Source organism: Triticum urartu, chromosome 3, assembly GCF_003073215.2.
Source record: "Triticum urartu cultivar G1812 chromosome 3, Tu2.1, whole genome shotgun sequence".
Classification (NCBI taxonomy): Eukaryota; Viridiplantae; Streptophyta; class Magnoliopsida; order Poales; family Poaceae; genus Triticum; species Triticum urartu.
In genome coordinates this window covers 574,084,834-574,108,967 of record NC_053024.1, presented here as the reverse complement: position 1 = coordinate 574,108,967, position 24,134 = coordinate 574,084,834, and the positions used below count along the sequence as shown (strand labels likewise).

General features: G+C 46.6%; 1 long non-coding RNA gene and 1 pseudogene across 1 annotated transcript; one reads left to right on the top strand and one right to left on the bottom strand.

The window, feature by feature from the left end:
• Positions 1-1,482: 1,482 nt before the first annotated feature.
• Positions 1,483-11,270, bottom strand: LOC125545099. The gene is made up of 3 exons (XR_007299896.1): positions 11,133-11,270; positions 1,717-1,870; positions 1,483-1,627 (listed from the first exon to the last, which is right to left on the bottom strand). It is a non-coding gene; the product is annotated as an uncharacterized LOC125545099 (long non-coding RNA).
• LOC125545098 lies at positions 1,620-11,134 on the top strand (annotated as a pseudogene).
• Positions 11,271-24,134: the final 12,864 nt, after the last annotated feature.

Genomic DNA, 24,134 nt, shown 5'->3' with positions numbered 1-24,134 from the left:
CTTTTTTTATGGCCTGTGCAAAAAAGACAAAAAATTATGTCGTAAAACGCTATTTAGAAGCACAGAAATTTGTCTTTTTTCGGAGACAAAACAAAAACATATTTTTGCACAAAACTTTGCGTCGTGCACACACATTTGTGAACATGTATGCATGGAATTTTCTTTTGATTTTTTTAAGATTTTAAAACGTACTTAAAATGCATTTTTTGAAAAGTAGATGCAGATGCCCCTGGGTTCAGATCATGCCCACTGAAAAAGGGAAGTGTCTCTAAAAAGGCTTATATTTAGAAACGGGGGGAGTACTTATGTACTTGTTTGTTCTACCAAATCATCTGCGCATCTCCGGAGTCTAACACAACGTTATTATGCCATGGTACGCGAGTTGGCGCTTGAGGGCCTGAGCTTATGAAAGGGCAGAAATGCAATCACATGACATACCTAGCTCTCGGCGCTGTTCCTTGACTTGTCCGCGAGGGGCAGCGCCTCCGCCCACTCCCCCTCGGCCTCCGCCTCGAAACCGGAGCTGGACAAGAGATAGTGGGCAGCACAGCAAGCTTTTTCCCGACTGATGCCCGTGGCGCGTGCCATGGTGTGGAGTCGAAGTGGGCGGCGCCGGCGGCCAGTGCCGTGCCTGACGGCGAAGGGGCTACGGGCCTTGTTACGGGTCTTCCCAATCTAGGCCGATGCCATTTTCTACCGCCAGAGCCATTTATCGCCTACTGCGAGGCAAGAGCTCCTGCTCGCCTCTGCGCGGGGGCTACAGAGCCAGCCCAACACTGTAGCTGAGAACGCGTGTTTTTTTTCTTCCCTCTGTGGTTTCTTAATGATTTTTTTCCACTGTTTGCAGCGGTTTTATTTTATTTTCTCTGGTTTTCGTAGATTTTTTTATTTTTATCCTTTGATTTTCTTCACTTTTTTTATTTATTTTCTAAAACATGTATAAATTTTTTGTACACATTTTTCATATACATCAGGAACATTTTATATGCGTTTAAAAATTTCCAATGAATAAGATTTTTTCAAATGTATGTTTTGATATCTATTTCTTCATACATATTGTATATTTTTTAAAATATAGTTTTATACATGTTTAACAATTTTCAAATACATGAATAATATTTCTTCATAAACATGTTTTTAAATTTTTTTAATAAGTGTTCAACATTTTTCAAATACACGTTGAATGTATATTTTTAAATAACAGTACCAAACATTTTTTTTACCGCAACGTCATTGAACTGGCCTTGCAAGTTGTCCTCTTCTTTTTGTCTTGTAACTACTGAACTACACTCTGCCACTCTCTTTTTAATTTAGCACAGAAGACTGGTTCAGAGAAACGTCAGCAGGCGTCGCTATAGCTTGTAGGAGCGAGCTGCTTGCATGATTCGCCAAAATGCACGAATCTTCAAACTGGCACTTCGTTATCATGCTGATGGGCAGTACGTCAAGGCAGAGATTGTTAAACTAAAATCCATGGCAAGTTGCACTTTCCTTTCTTAGATGATTGCTCTCACGAGATGGTTACCTACTGATGAACAGACCGCTCTGTTTCCCCACATTGTTAATCAAGTGCCGAGGCCAAGTCAATCCAGATCCTGTAGTACTAAACTGCGTTGCTTGTGTCTATCTGCCAAATAACTCATACATAAGTCATTTGTAGCCTCTTAGTTTTGCATGATTACTTCAGAACAGAACATTGCATGAACCGAGGAATACCATGGTGATCAGCTTCAGTTGCTTGGCAAGTAGAATGCCGACATGGATCTTGGCACTGCTGCTGCTCATCCTGATCACGATGACTCGAGTCCATGGCCAGTCTTCTACCTCTGGTAATGCTTTTCTCTTCTAGATCCCTGCTCCTCTGTAAGCTCTGCATGCACAGTTCAGTTTACTTCAGTCCAACTTAAGAAATCTCAGTTTACTAAGATCTTAACACTCACATATTATTAGCTATTGGGTCCCTAGTCGCACAGGTTTTGATCTTTGAGCATATCTTAAACTTCAAGCACATGAAATCGATACATATTCTCCGTTATGCAGGATTCATAAGCCTCGACTGTGGGTACAGAAACACTAGCCCCTACAAGGACAGCGTCATACGAGGAATACAGCTCCTGTCCGATGTTGGATTCGTCGAGGGAGGTTTGACCCACCAAATAGCAGCAGAGTTCATGTCTGGTGCGGTATATGAGAGCCAAAAAACCTTGAGGAGCTTCCCCAACGGCTCACGGAATTGCTACACGCTGCCATCCACCACTGGTAAAAAGTTTTTGCTGAGGGCCTTGTTTACTTACGGAGACTACGATGGGTTGAACAGGACTGTGGACGGGACTTTGTTTCTGTTTGGGCTCCATATCGGCGTCAATTTTTGGGATACGCTGAACTTAACAAATATGGATCCATCAAACACATTATGGAAGGAGGTGCTCACCGTTGCTCCGGGCGACTCTGTGTCAGTCTGCCTGATAAACTTCGGTTTAGGGACTCCATCCGTGTCTGCGTTGGAGCTGAGGCCACTGCTAGATGCGATGTACCCTTTTGTGAATACTTCCGTATCAGTGGGCTACTTTAGACGGATCAGATTCGGTGAAGCCACTAACTTTATCACAAGGTGAGACTGACATCAATCATATTTTTGGATCATAACTGAATTATGCCTGTCAATGGTTTTAAAATCTGTTGGCCTGTCAATGCTCTTATGCTTTCTGAATCCCACAACTACTTCTAACAGAAAACAAAGTACATCTCAACTTGCCAAGAATGTGAGATTACCAGCTCCAATGGAACCAAAAGGCAGTGGTATCGTGCTAGCTAGCTATTTACATGATTTCCCTTGTCTTTTGTGTGCGATGCAGATATCCAGTGGACCCTTACGACCGGTTCTGGGAGCAGTGGGCACTCAATTCTTACCCCTGGATCAACCTGAACACTAGCAGTCAAGTGGAGATTCTCCCTGGCGACGACTACTTCAATGTGCCGATGGCCATCTTCCAGAAGGCCACGACCCTAGACACGAACTACTCCTCATCGTGATTAACGCGTCACTGGGTCCCAATGTTGTTCCCGAGAGCGTCCGCCTTCTCCCAATCTTCCACTTTGCTGAAATCAGTGGTAACAACATGCAGAGAAGCTTTGACATCTACAATGCCGGCGATGTACTACATCGGGGCTTCTCCCCGTCGCGATTACAGGCCAGTAGTTTGTACAACAGTGGGCAGTTCTTGTATAATGGCGATGCAGTGTACACCCTGAACAAGACGCGCGGCTCGAGCCTCCCCCCGCTCATCAACGCGTTCGAGGTGTACTCACTCCTTCGGAAGGAAAACTTCACCACTGACTCCGAGGATGGTAAGACCGATCATCGATCTGGATATTGCACACTTATTACACATATACATTTATGACACATATGTCATGTATGTGGTACATTCGCATTATCATCATGCAGTATATTCACCTGCTTAAACTGCCTGAAGTGTATCTACAGATTCCTGCTTTTAAACAATCTAGCACAGTTATTTGCGTGGGCTATGCTTTAGTCACCTCTTACTTATAGTTTTAATAATCTAATTCTTGTAAGAAGAGTATATACATTTGAGATGCCAACGCGGTTTCTTGCTTTTGTTGCAAACTGTTACATAGTTATTATTACTATGAATGACACATTTCCAAGAGAAACCAAACTAATCCTAGAGAATCCAAGAAAACCAAACTAATCCTAGAGAATCCAAGAAAACCTAGACATGTACATTTAAACATGCCAAGCCCAAAAAATAGTACTTTGAGTATGGCATAAGATTTAATCGTATTATATCCTTTGATTTACAAAAAAAATGTTTGGTATTAACGTTTAGATTTAAGCTGCTTTGGATATTTTTAATATAGACTACGTACGGACTGAAATAAGTGAACACACTAAAATGTGTCTACATACATCTGATTCAGGAAAAGTTAGACCATATTATAATTTGGAACGGAGGGAGTTGTTTTAAAGTACCACGCTTTTGTGTGTGTTTGTGTCTGTTGGGTGGGGTGGGGGGCCTTCAATGTTGTGTTGATTGTATCTATTACTTTGTGCTGGGGTCATTGCTTGCACTCGGTTCCATCCATTTGTGCTCCATTTTCATCCCTAGATAGTATCATAGACTAGTATCATGCACAAAATCTCAATACCAGATTGTAGCTAGGATCTACTAATTAACTTTTCTTGTTTGACGTGTTATGATACTAGAATCTTCTCACATCCTTAATTGCAGTGCCACATCCTCTTTTTGCTTAGGTGGCAGTGTACTCTTGTGATAGTTCGCAGCCCTACCTTTTACCTTCGACAAAAGAAAATATTGGGTCACTGTTGCAAAAGACTAAAATCCACCATGTAATGTGCAAAGTATATCGTTTCATGTTCTACAATAGCTTGAACAGAGAAGGGTCTATCAACTTAATTTAGGAACAGCATATAGATCCACAAAAATGTAGAGAGAGAAAAAAAGTCATAATTTATGTTCACTTAGTTCATGTCATAGTTTCATGTTCATCAGATGAGGATAGGTAGACTGCATCGCCTTCCAGAAAACATATGATGCATCCCTCTTTTTCTTTCTTTCCCAAAATTTGCAATTAACTGCAAGTATGGTACAAAATTATCATGTGTTGCCACTAGGAGACATTGTAGTGTACAATTGGGAAATCATCTGAAACAAATTTAATGCCAACATTTGGACCTTGCTGGAGCGGGCATTGAGAGATCAGTTCAATGATGCACTAACTGAAAGAGGTGGTAAACCCGTTGTTGAAGTATTACAAGCACTAACCCACACAGGCAGCGGACAATTAAATGACAACTGTGCACCATCTGTGCATGGAAGTAATCCAGTACCACTCTGAGGGACTGTGGATCACCAAACAATTTTGTTGGCACATATAAACATAAAATAAGAAAGCATACATATTTGGAAACGAGACAAATTCTCAATCCTAAAAGGGGAACTGATTATGCTAAAATCTAGTAGCAAGGAGAAACTCCAATAGAAAAAAATGGTTCACTTTCAAGAAAAATCTTGAATTTACAACTTTGCATTGACCATAGCTTTTGTGATTTTTAGTTCAGTATCAAAGTTGTAGCAACACAAGAATTTGACACTATTATGTAATGAATAATTGAGCATACACCTCAAGCTTGTACTATTAAAAATTATTAACCATCTAATGGAGATCATTTGGAGATTTATTGCCAAGTCAATCATAGTCCCTCCGTCCCATATTAATTGACACTCAAACAGATATATTTCAGTGCTAGATACATCCGTTTGAGCGTCAATTAATATGGGACGGAGGAACTACTAATTAGAAAATGAACTTGCAATCACATCTCTGTACATTCTTATAGCCTCAAATAGATAATATAAGAACAAACGTACACATGGTATCTTTCTATCAGAAGATGCCAAGTGAACAAAAGGCTGAGTTGTCGTCCCTCAGTGCTAAGTCAAAAAAGAAATGTATTGACTGCTGCGAGTCCAATAAACTACATGGAAATCACAGTATCATCTCCGTCTGCGGTACAATTTGCACATGACACCAGCAACAGTTAACTTTGAATGAAAATACATACAATTAACGCTGAAACAAGCCTCATTAAATACTAGCTGTGGAATCATATATGAGAGATTTTTCTAGTATATTATCGATTTCAATGTTATGTTATTTGAGTGGTCGTAGACAGCAAGCTTGAAGAAAGCGATTTTTGTTTGTTTGTTAAATTTCCTAAAAGTGGTGGTTACATACATGATATAGTGGCCAATGTGGTGATTTGTTGTAATGTACTCATTGTTATATGTTTAGGGAGAATTATGCAGATCTCTGGGCCTGGTTTGTTTAGGTGCGAAGATCTATAGTTGTGATATGTTTAAGTGCAATTATGATAATCTAATGGCTGAGATCTGTTTAGGTACAATTATGGAGATCTAGTGGTTGTGATATGTTTACATACAGTTATGATAATCTAATGGCCATGATCTGTTTATTCGCAGTTATGAACATCTAATTGTCATGATCTGTATAGGTACGTTTATGAAAACCTAACGGTCTTGATTATAAAAGTGCCACCAGACCAATGGCCGAATGTTTTGCCTTTTTTGTGATAGTTTTCGTGTTCACCTTTTTTTTGTATTGTGCTATTTTTCTGTTGTGGTATACTTTTAGTACATAATAGAATAGATGTTAATGACCAAGTTCTCGGTGTGTAGACCCCTAAGGATTCCCGACTCCATTTGACATAGTCAAGATCTTCTTCACTGAAGTTACAGAAACAAGATTATCCTAACTAATTTGTGCACTCAACTTTTGAGTAAACTATATTCTACTCCCTCTGTAAACTAATATAAGATCAGTGATCTACTAATTTGTGCACTCAACTTTTGAGTAAACTATATTCTACTCCCTCTGTAAACTAATATAAGATCAGTGATATATACGATCTTATATTAGTTTACAGAGGGAGTACATGTCAAATGCTAATTAGCCACGAGGAAGACCATAGTAGATAAGTAAACTTATACAATTTATTCAGCCTTATAAAATGAAATGATAATGTATCTTCTTATGCTGTTATTATATCATGCTTAATACTACAATAATCTTATGCCCAACATATATATTTGCCATTAATCCAGTCATGTTTGTTTTCATTCTCTTTTTGTTATTGCAGTCAATTACATGAAACAAGTAAAAGCACACTACAATTTGACAAGAATAGACTGGAACGGAGATCCATGCTCCCCAAGAGAGTATACCTGGGAAGGTTTGACTTGCAGCTACTCCAGTAGCAACAAGAATCCAAGGATTGTCCGAGTGTAAGAATGTAACCAGGACCAGTACTCTTATTCCTAATAAACTATATTACTGTATACTCAAGTGAGTTCTATAAAAAAAACATTTGGTCCATATATTTCCTTCGATTTGCACATATACAAATTTTCTATACATAAAAGGGGTATATTGCAAAAACAGAAAGACTAAGGGCTCCCATGATATTATTTTTATTACACTTGTATTGAAGTATTTTAGAATAATTGATGAGGTATATTGATAATGATAAAAAAAAGTATAATCAATTCAGTTAAGAGGTATATCAAAATGTGGGATTACATACAGTCCCTTAATTTGGTTCAAACCTGAAGCACAGAAACAATGTCTTAAAAATACATATTAGTTCGGCGCTATCAGAAATGAATTTGGGAGTACTTATTAAGATGAATATCTTGCAGAAATCTGTCTAGCAGCGGACTGGAAGGTGGATTAGCCATATCACTTTTGAACATGACATCACTGGAAAATTTGTAAGTGATACCTATGACATAATATTGATGCGCCAAATGAAATCATGTTGGCATCTTTTGTGACCCTAATAACAAATTATATAACAATCTGGTGGGCACCATTCCAGACTGTCAAATAAAGTCACTAGCAGTTCTGTAAGTCCCTGTGCTGAGCAGTATTTGATTAATGACATAAATTTTACATGAATGATTCCAGCTACTATTTTTCAGTAATTTGGCAAATAACAAGCTCGAGGGACCAATCCCCAGTTATATTCTTCGAAGATTCCAGGCCGGTCTGCTAGACTTAAGGTTTGGTATGCTCTGTTGCACGACTGCTTACTCGATATGATCTGTTGTAACAAGCTGAACAACTGCATCAAAATGAAATTGCTCAACCCAAGGTTGGTTTTATAGATTAATGATGCATACCAATTTAAGGTTTAGCAACAGTCTTTGCACATACAACGTATTAATGCAAGTGCATTGGTTAAAAACAGTTGAGAAGCTAAATGCGTGTTTGGTTCATAACATACTTTGCCAAGCTAGAGTTAGGCAAGTTCGACTTTCTCTAGCTTAATGTCATGCCCCACTTTGTCATACACATAAACTCCAACCAATTTTGAGCTTTTGACTACGTTGTGGTGGCCGATTCGGGCACCACAAAGTGTGGCAAGCCACATTCTGGAGATCATTGTATTGATCCAATCATACCATCAGTTACATTTACTAGCATCTAATAACTACAAATGCTTTATCACCTATGGGCTTTCGATACGAGAGCCAGATACGAATGTACCAGTAATAGTGATCTAGAAACCATGCAGTTTGTTCTTTTAGAGGTTAGTTCTGTTTAGAAGTACTATCAGAAGGTTAGTTGTGTTAGAAAATGGAGGCACGTTATAATCATAACTGCATAGAGCTATTGTAGCAGATTTTGAGATAACTTAATTACACTTTTATATGTTGTACAGTTGTGTCACTAGACTAGAAGGCAATCCCATATGCTCAAAAGTAAAAGATATGTACTGTTCAAATAAGAAGAAGCACACCACCCCTGCCGTGCTCATCGCAGTGATAGTTCCAGTGGTATTGGTATCCCTCCTAGTAGTGATGTGCATACTCTGGAAATTATGCCATAAAGGTAAGCAAACACTCCTCCCCTAAATTCCCTTTTCATCAAGGCAGTGTGCAATAGATATTAGACAATAGCTTCAAACCTTTACTTTCTGACTTTGCAGGGAACTCGGGGGACCATGAGGACTATGCTACATATGAAGAGGAAACTCCCCTACACATTGATATCAGACGGTTCACATATGCAGAGCTGAAGCTCATGACTAAGGACTTCCAATCAATCATTGGAAAAGGAGGTTTCGGTATTGTTTACCATGGCATACTGGAAAATGGTGATGAAGTAGCTGTTAAGGTGCTTATGGAGACATCAATAGCAAAGTCAACAGACTTCCTCCCCGAGGTATAATACGAAAACAAGCCATATCATTGAGTTCTTTACTAGAAAGTAAACTATAAGTTTGCAAGCCATCTAAACAGTTTCCACACTCCATATTCAATAAATTGATGTAATTGGCTTCAGCTCTAGGATGCTTCTAATTATATCCGTTGCCGCAGGTGCAAACATTGTCCAAAGTCCATCACAAGAATCTCGTGACTTTGGAAGGATATTGCCAAAACAAGAAATGCCTAGCACTCGTTTATGATTTCATGCCCAGAGGAAATCTCCAACAACTTTTAAGAGGAGGTTTTTCTCTTAACTTTTCTTAGAAGTTTCTATTCAGCATAGTTGACTACTTGATATAGGTATGGCCAACCTACTTGCAGTTTTGTTATGAACTTACGATCACTAACTTGTATTACAATTTTTACAGGGACCATCTGTACTTTAATTTAGTAAAATTGAATCATTGAATCAAAAATAAAATTTGTTCAGTCTAAAAAGCAAGTTAACCAAGTCAGAGTTTTATTTCCTGCAAAACCAACTAAACAGCGATTCAGATGCCAACAGCTTTGGTTAACCACCTACTACATTTCATATATATAGGGACCATCTATATGCTTTGACATCCTACTGAGCTAAAACTGAATCTCCAGGTTAAAGTTGTAGTTGATTTCCTAGACTGTTATTGCTGCTACTTGTCAATGCAGTTGAGTTGGTGCTGGCGGGCCTAATTATTGTGTTATAGACACCGTACTAAAAAGTGAGACGACCATAGCTGCATTTTTAGAGCCGCAGGTTCTAGTCACATAGACTGATAACAAATTGGGGCGACCACAGTTACACTCTCAGAGAAATAACCATGACATGATAATCACAAATTATAGACGTGTAGATCTTTCAAAAACCAGTAAGAAACATAGCAAGAGGCACGTCTTAAATTAATACTTCAATAGCTTAGTTCTCTTGCTAATTAAATCTGTATATAAAGAAGTGCCCTGGTAATGAGAAGGAAAGGCAGTGACCTTTCAAAGATCAAAGGGCCTATTATGCAGAGTTTTTTATTCTTAATGCACCAATTGATGGTATGGTTATTGGTGAATAGTTGCATGTGTAACATATCAGCTGTTAGCTTAAATATGTTCAAGCATTACAAAAAACTGATATTTATTCTACCATGCATGTGTCAAACGGTACTTGCATTAATTTGGTATGTTTTGATGCAGGAGATGATCATAGTTTGAATTGGGAACAGTGACTTCATATTGCACTTGATGCTGCACAAGGTCCACATTCAAATATGTGTTTATTACATTTATTTCGTGTATATCTGTGTGTGTTGACAAAGTATGTGTTCCAATAAACTACAGGACTGGAGTATTTACATAAGTCATGCACCCCATCAATAGTTCATAGAGATGTGAAGACCCCCAACATCCTTCTGGACAAGAACCTGGTGAGGATAATATCTGATTTTGGGCTTTCACGGGCCTTTAATGAAGCTCGCACACACATATCTACTGTTGCTGCTGGCACTCTTGGCTACCTTGACCCCGAGTACCATGCAACTTTCCAGCTCACTGTCAAGGCAGATGTTTACAGCTTTGGTATCGTACTCTTGGAGATCATCACTGGCCAGCCCCCGGTGCTGGTGTACCCTCAAACCATCCATCTAACAAACTGGACGCGCCAAAAGATTGCTACAGGCAGTATTCACGAAGTTGTGGACAAGAGGTTGTTGGATCAGTATGATGCCAGTTCTCTGCAGAGTGTGGTAGACCTTGCCATGGACTGTGTCGAAAACGCAGCCATCAACAGGCCGACCATGACTGAGGTTGTTTCAAGGCTCAAACTGTGCTTGCCTGCGGTTCCAAGGTTGTTCCAGTTAGCGATTTCTGGAGTTCCAGCGATAAGCAACGAGGGGAACTTCCAGTCTGATCATGCCGGCAGGATGTCAGAGACAAGCCTCTTATCTGGACGGTGAAACGAAAACGCCTACTGTGTTGGTAATTTGCATCTGCTTAGATAATGTTGGTAATTTGCTTAACTGGCATCGTCATTGATCATACATAGACTGCAATTCAGTAATTATCATATCCAGCTTCAAATACTGCTTGTTTACTACATATACGAGTTTTCAAGCATGACGCGTCCCCTTCCACATTAAGTCCACACAAACCCTAAGACTGCTTACACATTACCGCCTAAGAATTCCGCCTTTTACTCCCCAATCTCTATTGCAAGGATGTGGATTCAAATTGCAGTACTTGTTTCTTCTACCAAATCATCCAAGCATGTCCATGGTACGCGAGTTGGCACCTAAGCTACGAAAAAGTCAGAAATGCAATCACATGACATACCTAGCTCTCGTTGCCCGACCGCCCGCCCGACCGCCCGCCGTCCGCGCCACGGGCAGTTCCCTCGATTTGTCCGCGAGCTGCAGCGCCAGCGCCTGCGCTTCCTCACCCTCTGCCTCCGCCTCGGAACCCGAGCTGTACGGGATATTGGGGCAGCACGTCGCTGCAGCAGAGCAAAGCTGTTGCCAGATCGATGGAAGTGGGGCGGTGCCCTGGGGTGGTGTCGAAGTGGGCGGCGACGGGGGCGAGCCGACCCCGCCGTGCCTGAAGGCGAAGCGGCGAGGCCTTAGGGCATCTCCAGCCGCGTCCCAGGAAGGCCTCTTCAGTCGTTTTTTTTACGCCGGCGCCGAAAAATTGGCCCAGTCACGTCTCAGGAACCCGATTTTCGCCGGCTTGAGCCGAAAACAGCGCCGACGAATCCAGGCCGAACCCGGCGTGCTGGGGGGTGCCTGGGGTGCTGGGGCAAACTGTTTTGCCGCAAAACAGCCGCGGGCCCGCTGCGTCAGCGACACGGCTCTCTTCTCGGCCCTTCGTCATCCTCATCGCCTCGTTTCCCGCGGCGAATCAATGCCAAAGCTGCCGCGCTGTCGCGCCGGTCAGTCTGCGCCATTGATGCCTCACGGGCGGCGCAGTGAAGACCGGATGACGCGCGTCCCTCGCCCTCCCTCGCCCGCCACGCGTACACACGGCGGCACGCGCACGGGCGGCGCCTCGGCCTACATAAGACGCGCCCCAACGCACTCGGCGATCTCACACTCTCTCGTCGTCGTCGTTCCTCCCTCTCCTCTCTCTCGCCGTCTCCAGTTCATCACAGCAATGGCCGAGCGCTTCCCAGGCGACGGCGCGGCGGCGAACGGCTTCGGCCGCCGCCATCTCCACGAGAACGAGGCTCGCCTCCTTTTCGAGGCCGAGTACCCGGTCCCGCCGGACATGCGGGTGCCCGGGGCATGGAGGATCAGCGCCGGCGGCGTGCCGGTGCCCCCGGTACCCATCGGCGCGGCGCGGCGTGCGGAGATCGCACGCATCCGCTCGTCCCTGTCGCGTGCGGCGAGGGAGGGGTCACGGTACGTCCCCGACAGCCCGCTCTGGGAGCCTTATTTCCGCCGTCGTTACGCCGAGCAACTCGAGGCCACCAACGGCGTCGTGCCCTCCGGCAGGCTCAACGCCGCCGGCCGGCGTCGGTGGTGGGGCGTGCCCGGGCGCACGTTGGAGGCCGTCCTCAAGTACATCGAGGGCGGCAACACGCCGCGCCTCGAGTACCCCGCTCCCCCGTCCTTCTCACGCCGCCGGGGAAGCTCCTGGACCCCGAGGCGCATGGAGACCGGGGGGGTCCTCCTCCTCGTCCGACGGCTCTTCCTGCCTCCACCTCCGCGCCGTCAAGCCGGAGCCCCAGGGCACGCCTGTCAGCGCACGCACCCGCAGCTCCGGCGTCCGCATCGGCGACAACGCCTCCCCCACCGGCCACTTCGTCCTCGTCGAGCCCAAGCCGGAGCCCGGCCTCCCCTCGGAGTACGAGGAGATAGCCCAGCGCGGCTTCTCCGATGAGGACGCCCTACGGTGGGCGCGGGACGACTACCTCCGCGACGAGATGGTCCGGCAGCGCCGGGCCCTGGAGGAGATCGCCGCCCGCAAGCGTGGGCGCGAGGACGAGCACTGCATCATGGTCCTCGACAGCGACGACGACGACGACGCCCCCGGACCGTCCAACCCGCCGCGCCAACCGGGGGAGGGATGCAGCAGGGACGGTGGAGGCGTAGGCGGGGGCGACGACGACGACGGCGGTGACTACACACGGTTCTACCGCCTCCTCGGCATGTAGAACCGCGTGGGCGGGCGGCGAGGGAGACGGCGGGGGTAGCCCGTGGTAGTTTTTCCCTTTTTTGTAAAGTATGTTTAAATTTGAACGAAATCGCCGATGTTTGCATTAAATTTGAGTCATGCTTGCGCCGTATTTGACTTTTTTAAAAACTCGTGGGGGGCCGCGACTGGGGGGCATCACGCCCCCAGTGCGCGGTTTAGCACCGGTGCGTCCCCAAGGGGCGATTTTTTGCCCCTCCTGGGGGGCCAACGGCTGGAGATGCCCTTACGGGCCAGCTCAAGTAGTTACAGCAGCGCATGCGTCAAAGGCCTAGCCGACAGGTCCAATCTCCAGTCACAACGCCGAGACCCGGCAGGCGTCCTGGTCGGGACATCATGTCTTAGAGGGACTGGGATCAGGTGACATGCGCTACGGTGACATGCACGATGATATGCGGCTCAAATGCAAATTTAAACATTGCGAAAAAATCTGAAAAAAAAATCATGCATGTTCACAGCACATATTAAGATAACCCCTAAAATTTTCAGATCAAAATTCGAAACATACATCGAGAAACGAAAAAGAGAAACTCATATGTGAATAGTCTACAGAGAACCATTCGGGATCTAAAATTTTTAGGGATTATCTTAATATGTGCTGAGAACATGCATGATTTTTTTCAGATTTTTTCGCAATGTTTAAATTTGCATTTGGGCCGCATGTCACCATAGCGCATGTCACCTGATCCCAGTCCGTCTTAGAGCATCTCCAGCCGCGTCCCCAACAGACTCTTTCCATGCGTTTTTGCCTCGCCGGCGCCGAAAAAACGGCTCAGTCGCGCCCCAGAAGCCCGTTTTTTGCCGACTCGGGCCGAAACTGGTGCCGGCGGACCCAGGCCAAACCCGGCGCCCTGCGGGGCGCCTGGGCGCGCCGGCACAAGCGAAAAGGCGCGTGGGTCCGCCCTGTCGGTCAGTCGAGCGCCTCTTCCCGCCGTTTCATCCCGCTTTTCCCCCACTTTCCTCCCATTCTCTCCATTCCTCCCGCCAATCTTGTGACGTCCGGATAATTAAGCTACAGTGAACCTCTACTAATGATGTCACGTCACCATGATTACTGTGTCAATCTCGTGATGATTTAAATCTCGTTCGAATTCAAATTTAATTTGAAGTCAAATAATCAAAATTTTCAAAAGTTAAAATACAAATATAGGTTGGGTTGCAAATATTCACCAATAATTATTATGAAAGAATTAACATTTTTCAAAATATAAAATTGCCCTTGGATATTAAAACAGTGGAGCAACAACACCTTTTTATCCCACTTGATTATAAACTCATACTAAATAAATTATTTTGAAACCAAACTTGTTGTGACAATGCAAAATAATGTGTAGTAATTAAATGACAAGCTTTTACATTTTTCAAAAGTATTTTTATGCAAAAGGAAAGTGCAAAATAGTAGCTAAGTAAATAAACAGAAAAGTAAACGGAAAATACTAGTAAAAAGAAAAGAAGCCTAATCTACAGGGCCACTAGGCCCAACTAACTAAGCCGGCCCAACCCCCCACTGTCTCCTACCTCTGTTCATCAGGGGAGAGGTGGACGACGACCGACCGTCTGCGGCCGCGGATGGCCACGGGGCGGCCATCTAGGTCCCATGGCGTCCTACTAGGTTGCCCATGCACGCCCTACTAACCCTAGAACCCCAGGACCCCTTTCCCCTCGCTCTTCTCCCCAATCTGAAGAGCCACCCAACGCGGTTGTCACCATCGCCGCATCGATCCCGCAGCCACCAGCCGCCTCTCGCCTCGCCGGCTTGTCCTCGACCTTCGTCGCCGTCTCATACGCCCTCCGGTGCCACTAGACTGAGTCGGGAGCCACCGCGTCGAGACCCGCACCACCTTGTTCTTCCTCGGCCCTGTTGAGCTTCGCCGACGATTCCGGCACCTCCGAGCCTTCCCGAAGCCCACTAAGCACATCTGCAGGCTCGATGTGAGCTCCTGTTTCGATTCCCCTTCTCACCCCCCCTCGAATCTCCTCTTTTTCGTCGTTGTTCTGCCGTGGCCAAAGCTCACAATGGCCGGAGTGCCGAAGTTCCGCTCCTGTGCGTACTCGCCCGCTCCCGTCGCGACCTTGGCCTCCCCGTGCGTGCCCACTGCTGCGCCCTGCCACACGCCCGGCTCCCTGCCCGCGCTCGTTGCACCCCTGGTTGCAACCGAGGAGACCTGCGCTTGCTGCTGCTCGTCGCGTGCTCAACCACCATGGATGGGAGCTCGAGCTCTTGTGTGTGTGCACGTACTACTGCCGTGTAGCTGTTGTTGGTGCTTCTTCGATGCCGATGTCTCTTACTGCTCATGTTGCTGCTAGCTCCGGCACCGCCGCCCAGCTGTGCCCCAACCGCCTCTCCCTTGCTGCGCTGGGCCATGCCCCGACCTCACGGCCACACACGCCCACGCTCCGGCCTCGCTGGCCTCACCCGCCTCGCGTGCCCTGCCGCCTCCCACCTGCGCTCCTCCTGGCCGTCATGGCCGCCGGCGCCCCGGGCCACCATCGTTGCCTGTGGGGGCATCGAGCGCTGCTCGGTGGTCGTGGCTGGCTTGGGCCACTACCCCATGGGCCCGACCCCAATTAGTTTAGGGGATAACCCCAATTAGTGCTAATTCCCCCTCCTAATTAATCTATGACATATGGGCCCCAGCGCCCTAAAAATAATAATAATATTAATTAATTGGTAATTTAATTAATTAACTTAGTTAATTGCCTAATTAACTAACTAATTAGTTAGTAACTTAATTAAACTAATAGATAAACCTAAGCAGTCAATGACAGGGGGCCCACCCCCTGTTGACCAGTCAAACATTGACTGGTCAACTAGGTCCCCCCGGCCCACATGTCAGCCTCTGTACACACTGCTGTGTACACAGGGCAAGGTGCATTTAGCATTTAATATTTAATTTCGAATTAAATTAATTTCAGAAATGAATTTAAACTTTGAAAATTAATATAAAATAATTCGTAACTCGGATAAAAAACTTTGTACATGAAAGTTGCTCGGAACAACGAGACGAATCCGAATGCGCAGCCTGTTTGTCCGCCACACACCCCTAGCATAGCGAACACACAACTTTTCCCCTCTGATTCATCTGTCCGAAAACGCGAAACACCAGGGATACTTTCCCGGATGTTTCCCCCCTTCACCGGTATCACCTCTTACTGCGTTAGGGCACACCTAGTACTGTTACTTGACATGTCATGCATCGATATGCATCTGTTTGCATTGTATTCATTGTTTCTTCCCCCCTTCTCTCCGGTAGACTACGAGACTGACGTCGCTGCTGGTGCCCTGATCGACTACGTTGTTGACGACCCTAATTGCCAGAGCAACCAGGCAAGCCCCCCCTGATCACCAGATATCGCCTATTCTTCTCTCTACTGCTTGCATTAGAGTAGTGTAGCATGTTACTGCTTTCCGTTAATCCTATTCTGATGCATAGCCTGTCATTGTTGCTACAGTTGTTGATACCTTACCTGCAATCCTAAATGCTTAGTATAGGATGCTAGTTTATCATCAGTGGCCCTACATTCTTGTCAGTCTGCCATGCTATACTATCGGGCCATGATCACGTCGGGTGTTGATCACGGGTATATACTATACATATTACACATGATACATGTTGTGACTAAAGTCGGGTCGGGTCGGCTCGTTGAGTAGTCGCGGTTGATTCATGAATTGGGGGCTCAAAGGACATACTTTCCCGACGGCCCTCTGTGTGGATCTTTGTGGCAAAGCGACAGGGCAGGTTGAGACCACCCAGGTGAGAGGTGGGTCTGGCCCTGGTCGGCGTTTGCGGTTACTTCAAGATAACACGCTTAACGCGATCTTGGTATTCGATCTGAGTCTGGCCACTGGCCTATACGCACTAACCAACTACGCGGGAACAGTTATGGGCACTCGACGTCGTGGTATCAGCCGAAGCCTTTGTGACATCAGCGACTGAGCGGCGCGCGCCGGGTTGGACCGCGTAACGCAACTTCCTTTGTAATGGAGGTTGCTAGGTCTGCTCACCGGCCGCGTATGCAACGTGCAGGTGTGCAATGGGCGATGGGCCCAGACCCCTGCGCCATAGAATTTAGACCGGCGTGCTGACCTCTCTGTTGTGCCTAGGTGGGGTTGTGACGTGTTGATCTTTCGAGGCCGAGCATGACCCAAGAAAGTGTGTCCGGCCAAAGGAGATCGGGCGTGTTGGGAAATGTGGTGCACCCCTGCAGGGAAGTTGATCTATTTGAATAGTCGTGTCCCTCAGTAAAAGGACGACCCGGAGTTGTACATTGACATTATGACAACTAGAACCGGATACTTAATAAAACACACCCTTCCAAGTGCCAGATACAACCGGTGATCGCTCTCTCACAGGGCGACAAGGGAAGGATCGCGGGGTAGGGTTATGCTATGCGATGTTACTTGGTGAACTTACCATCTACTCTCTTCTACATGCTGCAAGATGGAGGTTGCCAGAAGTGTAGTCTTCGATAGGACTAGCTATCCCCCTCTTATTCCGGCATTCCGCAGTTCAGTCCACATATACTACCCCCTTTCATTGATACCAATGCATATGTAGTGTAGCTCCTTGCTTGCGAGTACTTTGGATGAGTACTCACGGTTGCTTTGCTCCCCCTTTTTCCCCCTTCCTCTATTCGATTGTTGCGACCAGTCGATGGAGTCCAGGAGCCAGACGCCACCGTCTACGACGACTGCTACTACTCGGGAGGTGCCTACTACTACATGCAGACCGCTGACGACGACCAGGAGTAGTTTAGGAGGATCCCAGGCATGAGGCATGCGTCTCTTTCGATCTGTATCCCAATTGGTGCTAGCCTTCTTAAGGAAAACTTGTTTAACTTATGTCTGTACTCAGATATTGTTGCTTCCGCTGACTCGTCTATGATCGAGCTCTTGTATTCGAGCCCTCGAGGCCCCTGGCTTGTAATATGATGCTTGTATTACTTATTTTATTTGTAGAGTTGTGTTGTGATATCTTCCCGTGAGTCCCTGATCTTGATCGTACACGTTTGCGTGTATGATTAGTGTACGATCGAATTGGGGGCGTCACAAATCTCCCACTCGCCTCCGCCGCCATGCCACTGAAGAAGTACGTCGTCCCTCGCGCCGCGGCAACCGCGACCGCCTCCGTCGCCCAGCCGAAGCAGAGGAAGCAGAGGGCGCCGTCATCCAAGCCACCGGGCATGACAAACGCCGAGTGAAGGGTGGAAGTTTAGCGATGGGAGGCTGTCACCGCCGACCGGCAGAACAGGGCGATCGCCAAGAAGGCCCGTGACAATGTGGCGCGTGCGGCTATGGCTTTGGCGGACCAAGCCGAGGCCGAGGCGACTCGCGCGGGGATGATGAATCCACCCGGCAGCCATGCCCAGTACGCGCCCTGGGGCCAGCAAAGCGTCAGTTCTCCGTCACTGCAGCCATGGGGATGCGCGCCCTGACCGGGCTACGCCAACGGGGACGCGCACGGTGGGTTCAACCCCGACGTCACCTTCCCCATGGACACCCGGCCCAGTGGACGCCCTCGCCCGCCTTCACCGACGTGCAGTACCCTCCATACAACTACTCGCCGCCCGCCTACGCGTCCTTCCCGACGCCCCCCTCCGCCGTGGTGCGCTGCCCTTCTCGCACCTCGGTGACACCGACGAGACCGAGGCCGACATGGATGACATCATCATGACAGGCTCGGTCGCGGTCGCCGCGTCTCCCAGGTTCGTCACCCCGGACGACACCGTGGATCTAAGCGGCGGCATGGACAGCGAGTTCGGCTACATCTACGGCGAGGAGGAGCAGAAGGAGCAGGAGGAGGAGGACGAAGAGGAGGAGGAGGAGGAGGAGCCGGTGAGGAGGAGCAAGAAGAAGAAGAAGCGGGCTGTAACACTCCAAAAATTTTGATTTGGTTTTTATCAAATTCTTTATTTAATTGGAAGGAGATTATTTAAAAAAATTCTAAAAGACTCTTCTTCTCAAAATTTTCATTTGTGACAAGTATTTTTTTGGGTTCTTCCCAATCTTGATCTTTGGTCTTGAGGATTTTTCATATTGTGTTGGCTCAACACAAATAATTTTGGAAGGTTTTTACAACTCCTTTTTATTAAAAAGAATTCCTATAAATTATGGATCTATTCTTCCCCATTCAAAAATTTCTCTCTTGCCATGGCCTATGTAGAAAATCTTCTTCCAAAACCCACCTCCCTACTTTGGGTCAAGTCAAGCATCAAGTCCAGCAAGGTTCAACTTCTCCTAGATTTTTATTTCTATTTGTTTTAATCTCAAAATCATTTTTTGTCATTTATTTGGACTTTGGTGGTTTACAAAGGAACTGCCAGATTTCCTTTGAGTCTTGGTCCCAAATAAACTCCTCTGGCTAGTCCTTAGTACCCTCAACCTAGATCCGTCAAGATCTGCTGGTCCATAGTTCAAATTTTTCAAAATGTGCTTGCTGCAAGTTTGGACCAGATTTGCCAATTTTGGTGAAATTCATTATTTTTCTTTTCCTAAAAATCTGAGATAATTCAGGCAGTCTCCAGATGCATCAAGAGATCACCTCACCAAGGTTCAGCTCAAGAAAAGTTTTCCATGTGCCTAAAACATTTCGTCGAACAACCGGTGTGCACTGGTTCTGTTCAATTTCAGAATTCAGTGTTAAGTTTCAGTGGCAGTGTCGTTTTCTTCAAAACCTTGGCATCGATCTTGCCAGTGCACGCGTTGGCGCCTTGCTCACTGCTCCCCCTTCTTATCCAGTGCGCCGCATAGTTGCTTGACCGGTTGCGAGCGTCGGTGGCGACGTGTTGCATCAACTCCGGCGCCTCCCGCAGTGGCAGTACCGCCCGTGGCGGCCAGCAGGGCCAGCCCTGCCATACGGCGCCGTCCAGCACCGCCCACACCACTCTGAGCCTCCGCATGGCCGTCCTCTTCTCTGGGCGCGCTGCAGAGCCGCCGCCGTGGCCTGAGAGGCGCAGAGCGCGCTCTCTGCCGCCGACGAGCCCATGAGCCCTGTTTCGTCGAAACCACGGGAGCAGGCCAAATCCGACCAGGTTTAGCCGTTGAATGGTGCCAGTGGACCAAAACGAAGCTGCCCAGTCACCTTAACCTTCTGTCCAACCTCTGCCTCGCCGTAATCGCTCGCCGGAGTAATACCATTCTCGGCAACCGCCTCGGGCCGGCTATAAATAGAGGCCCCGAGCTCGTCCTCAACCCAGCACCTCCCTTCCTCGCCTCAAGACCTCGCCACGCTCATCAGAGGGCCTCGGGAGAGCCTTCTTCCCTGACTCCGGCCGCCCCGATCCGCTTCGGGCTCCGGCAAGATTCTCTCTGGTGAGAACACCCCCACTTCCCTAACTTTGTCAGCAACCTCCTAGTCCACTACCTCTTCTAACCCGAGCCCCAATTTGGCGTCTGCAGCCCTCCTCGGTGGGATCCATCACCGCCTGAACCACCGCCCGCCGGAGTGGAGGCCACCGTCGACGTGGTGCTCGCCGACGACTAACTCCACCACCCACATACGCGGGAGAGGTTCGTGTGTCCGTAGGTACTTTCCGTTCCCCCTACCTCGCCGTGGATCGATGCCGACGACCACCGCGATCCTCGGGCGCCGGTGTGCTCTGTTTTCAATTTTTAAACCTGACGGGTGGGGCCCCCTCATCAGCCTCCCCTCTCTTATTCGAACCGTTTTCTGAAAGCGCCTTCGTGCAAAGTACGTGTTCCCTTTGGGTTGGCGTATTTCCAACCGAAGCGTTTTCTGTTTTTCTAAACTAGCCCCTGGATAGTTTCTGTTTCATCACAGATTAGTCCCTGGACTAAAACCTTTATAACTTCTAGATGATTTTGAGTTGATTCTTTTTCTGTCATCTTTATTTTTCTATCTAGTTTTTATCATATTTGTTTGAAAAATATTTGGAACAATTTTTATGCACACACGGTATTTACGTTAGTATTCGATTTCTTTTATAGCGTAGATACCGAAGGAGGTGACGGAGCCGCCAACTTCGCCGAGCTAGACTCTGACTACTCCGAACCAGCAAGCATGTTTGAACCTTTGATATGATGAGTGTTTTTCATGTTTGCTTGAGTAGTTTTTGCATGGCATGTTTATATGAGCATTTGTGAAGTTCATATTTCATGCAAAGTAAGCTCGAGTGAGCTTCGATATTGATGCGTTCTTATGATGGTGATATAACCTGATCATGTGGTGGCATGATAGGTTGCAAGCTGGTATTGTTGAAGCATGCCAGTTTTATATCAGCTGTTTAACTCCAGTATTAACATGGATCAAGTCTTGTTCCCGTTCGTCCCCTTCCGTGCTACCACATGTTTTCCTGCAAAGAATGCGGTTTAGTAAGTTGCAAACCTCTTTCCTTGTACACACCAAATAGGGGGGCCGTGATGAGGGTTCCATGGCCCTGGATTAAAGCCCGTCATCCGGTCAGGGGGCATGGGTGTTTCCGGTTGGGACCGAGAGGGGGGCACCCCTTAGAGCGCGCGATATAAATTTGAGCCCATGCTATTCGAGGTTGTAGCCTCCTCGTCTTAGAGTTTTTCTTGAACGTTGCCTAGGGTGATTCCTGGCAGCAGAATGTGGAATGGGTGTGTGCTGGTTAGATGTGTTCCTTCTAAAATACCGTAAACGGAACTAGTCCTTTGTGACTACTGAAATCCGTTGGCTGTGGGTAAAGAGTACAAACTCTGCAGAGTCAAAACCAGTCGAGTAACCATATCCGTGGTCAAGGACTTTGATCAACATATTAGTGTCAGTCTTAGTATCAGTCTCAGTGTCAGTCTCAGTGTCAGTCTCAGTGACAGTCTCCGGAGAATAAGCATGAATGGTAAACCTGGCTGAATGTTATTCCTATGGATGGACTAACCAGTTTATTTTTATGTACCGAGTATCCCTTGGGGATGATGTTACTTTCATGAGTTACTTGAATTCGAATGACGAAATATAAGCCCTTTATGTGATGTCGCTCAGACATCCGACTGTGGCATTCTTGTTATTTACTTTTGATATAAGCCCTTTATGTGATGTCGCTCAGACGTCCAACTGTGGCATTCTTGCTATTTATTTTTGATATAAGCCCTTTATGTGATGTCGCTCAGATGTCCGACTGTGGCATCCTTGTTATTTACTTTCATTATAAGCCCTTTTCGAGATGTCGCTTAGACGTCTGACTGTGGCACACACTGTCATTTACGTTTCAATATAAGCCCTTTATGTGGTGTCGCCCTGACGCCCGACTGCGGCATGTTAATTTATTTTTCCTTTTGAGGCGTCGCTTCAGACACCCGATCGGTCTTCAGCTATTTTATTGGGATTTCGGGAGGACTACCGCCTAACTTCCTTTCATTTATCATGCAGTGCAAATTTATTACCTGAGTGTGCATTACTAATCTGCTCATGTGCATCATGTTTGCATTTGTTATATCTTATGTCCAAACTATCTTGCGAGTACATTCAAAGTACTCACTTGGCTTGTTGATTTGGCCAGATGTTGACAAAGGCGATCTTATGGATGAAGAGTACGATAGCGAGTCCGACGCCTAGAGGAGTCCCAGTCAGTCCTGTGCGATCCTGGAGTTGGTCACTTGTATTATATACGCTTCCGCTACCCTAATAAAATCATCAAGCCTCACTCCGGCACTTGATGAGCTGTAAGATTTTGGAGTCATGTCACCCACTTCACTGTGACATATCCACCACCACTTTTATTACGAGTCAGTAGTTATGCCACCATACCCCTTTGTGTCATATCCGCCTTTATGTATAATATCGGCGTGCTTGTAATAAAATTGTTGAGCAGCCTCAGCTCAACCTTGTATATTATTTAGTACTTCTGGATTTCTGTATCAAGGATTTGTCTACCAGTAAGGAGGATTCTTCTATACTGGTCTGATGTAATGGTCGGTTTTTCAATAAATGTTTTATTGGATAACCTGTCCTGACAACATTGGTATCAGAGCCAGGCTGACTGTAGGAAGCCACTAGGTGCGATCGCTAATCGGTTATTAGCATAATAAGTGCTATTTTTAACATTTTGCAATTGTAGCAATTTTCTGTTAGTCATCATAAATTTATGAATTGACTATCTGGAATTTTTGTCTACTTTTGTAGATGGCTGGCAGCGACTGTGAGTCACAGGTGTTCGCCAATGTACCTGAGGGGTTTATCAAACTTCTCGTCTCCATCACCAAGGTCGCGATCGGGCCATCGACTCGTCCGGAGTTCACACTCTACCAGCACAAGATCAGCGACAGCGTGTCTATGCACCAGGCCGCGATGCAATTCAAGGGAGGACGTTCTGAGTCACGCCGCTTCCGATTTGTGGGAAGGGCCATGCCTACGGAGAGGCATGCCATGCGGATGGCTGCCCGTGAGGCAATAGCACGTCTTCGGGATGCCCTCCCTTCGATGAAGACTCGTCGCTACCGCTACCTCCCATGCAACGTGCCATACACTTGTCACTATGTGTTCGCTTGCGCTAGGGGAGAGAGAGATGAGGCTATTGAAATGTTGGTTGAGTATCTCAAAGCTCTGGAGGCAGCTTTTGATAACCTCGTGGATGATTTTGTGGCTGCTTGTATGGACTTCGTTCAGGGCTGTGCCGCCAACAGGAGGGAGCTCCTCCATACAGCACCACCACTGACTTACGTCTCGTCCTCAACATCATATACACCTGCCATCTTAGCCACCGCTCGCCGCCTGCCTACCACTGAGGAGTTTGACCAAGTCATTGCTCTTACTCCAGTCAGTGCTGCACCACCTGCCGCACCCGCACCAGCTCCTCAACCCAGTACTTCACGTCTGGAGCCTATTAGTGAGGAGGAGGTTGAGTCTCCAGCATCACTGGGTCTTACCCTCGGCAGGCCGAGGGAGGTTTTTACCATCTCTGACTAAGTGCGCAAAGCAGCCGTGCGATGTACCAGCTTGTATGATATGTTTATATGTATATAGGTTTGATGAGAAGTAGTTTGTGTGCGCATCATGTAGGAACCCGGAGAAGTGCACTAGCCTAAATAACATGTCAGGAATATGTACGCACATCCTGAGTGATGTATTGTATAATTACGTCTTGCGTGTAAGATATGTACTGAGCGGTCCTTCTCCATGCGCAATCAAGTATTTTCTTGAAAAAAAATCCGCCTTTGTAAAATTATTT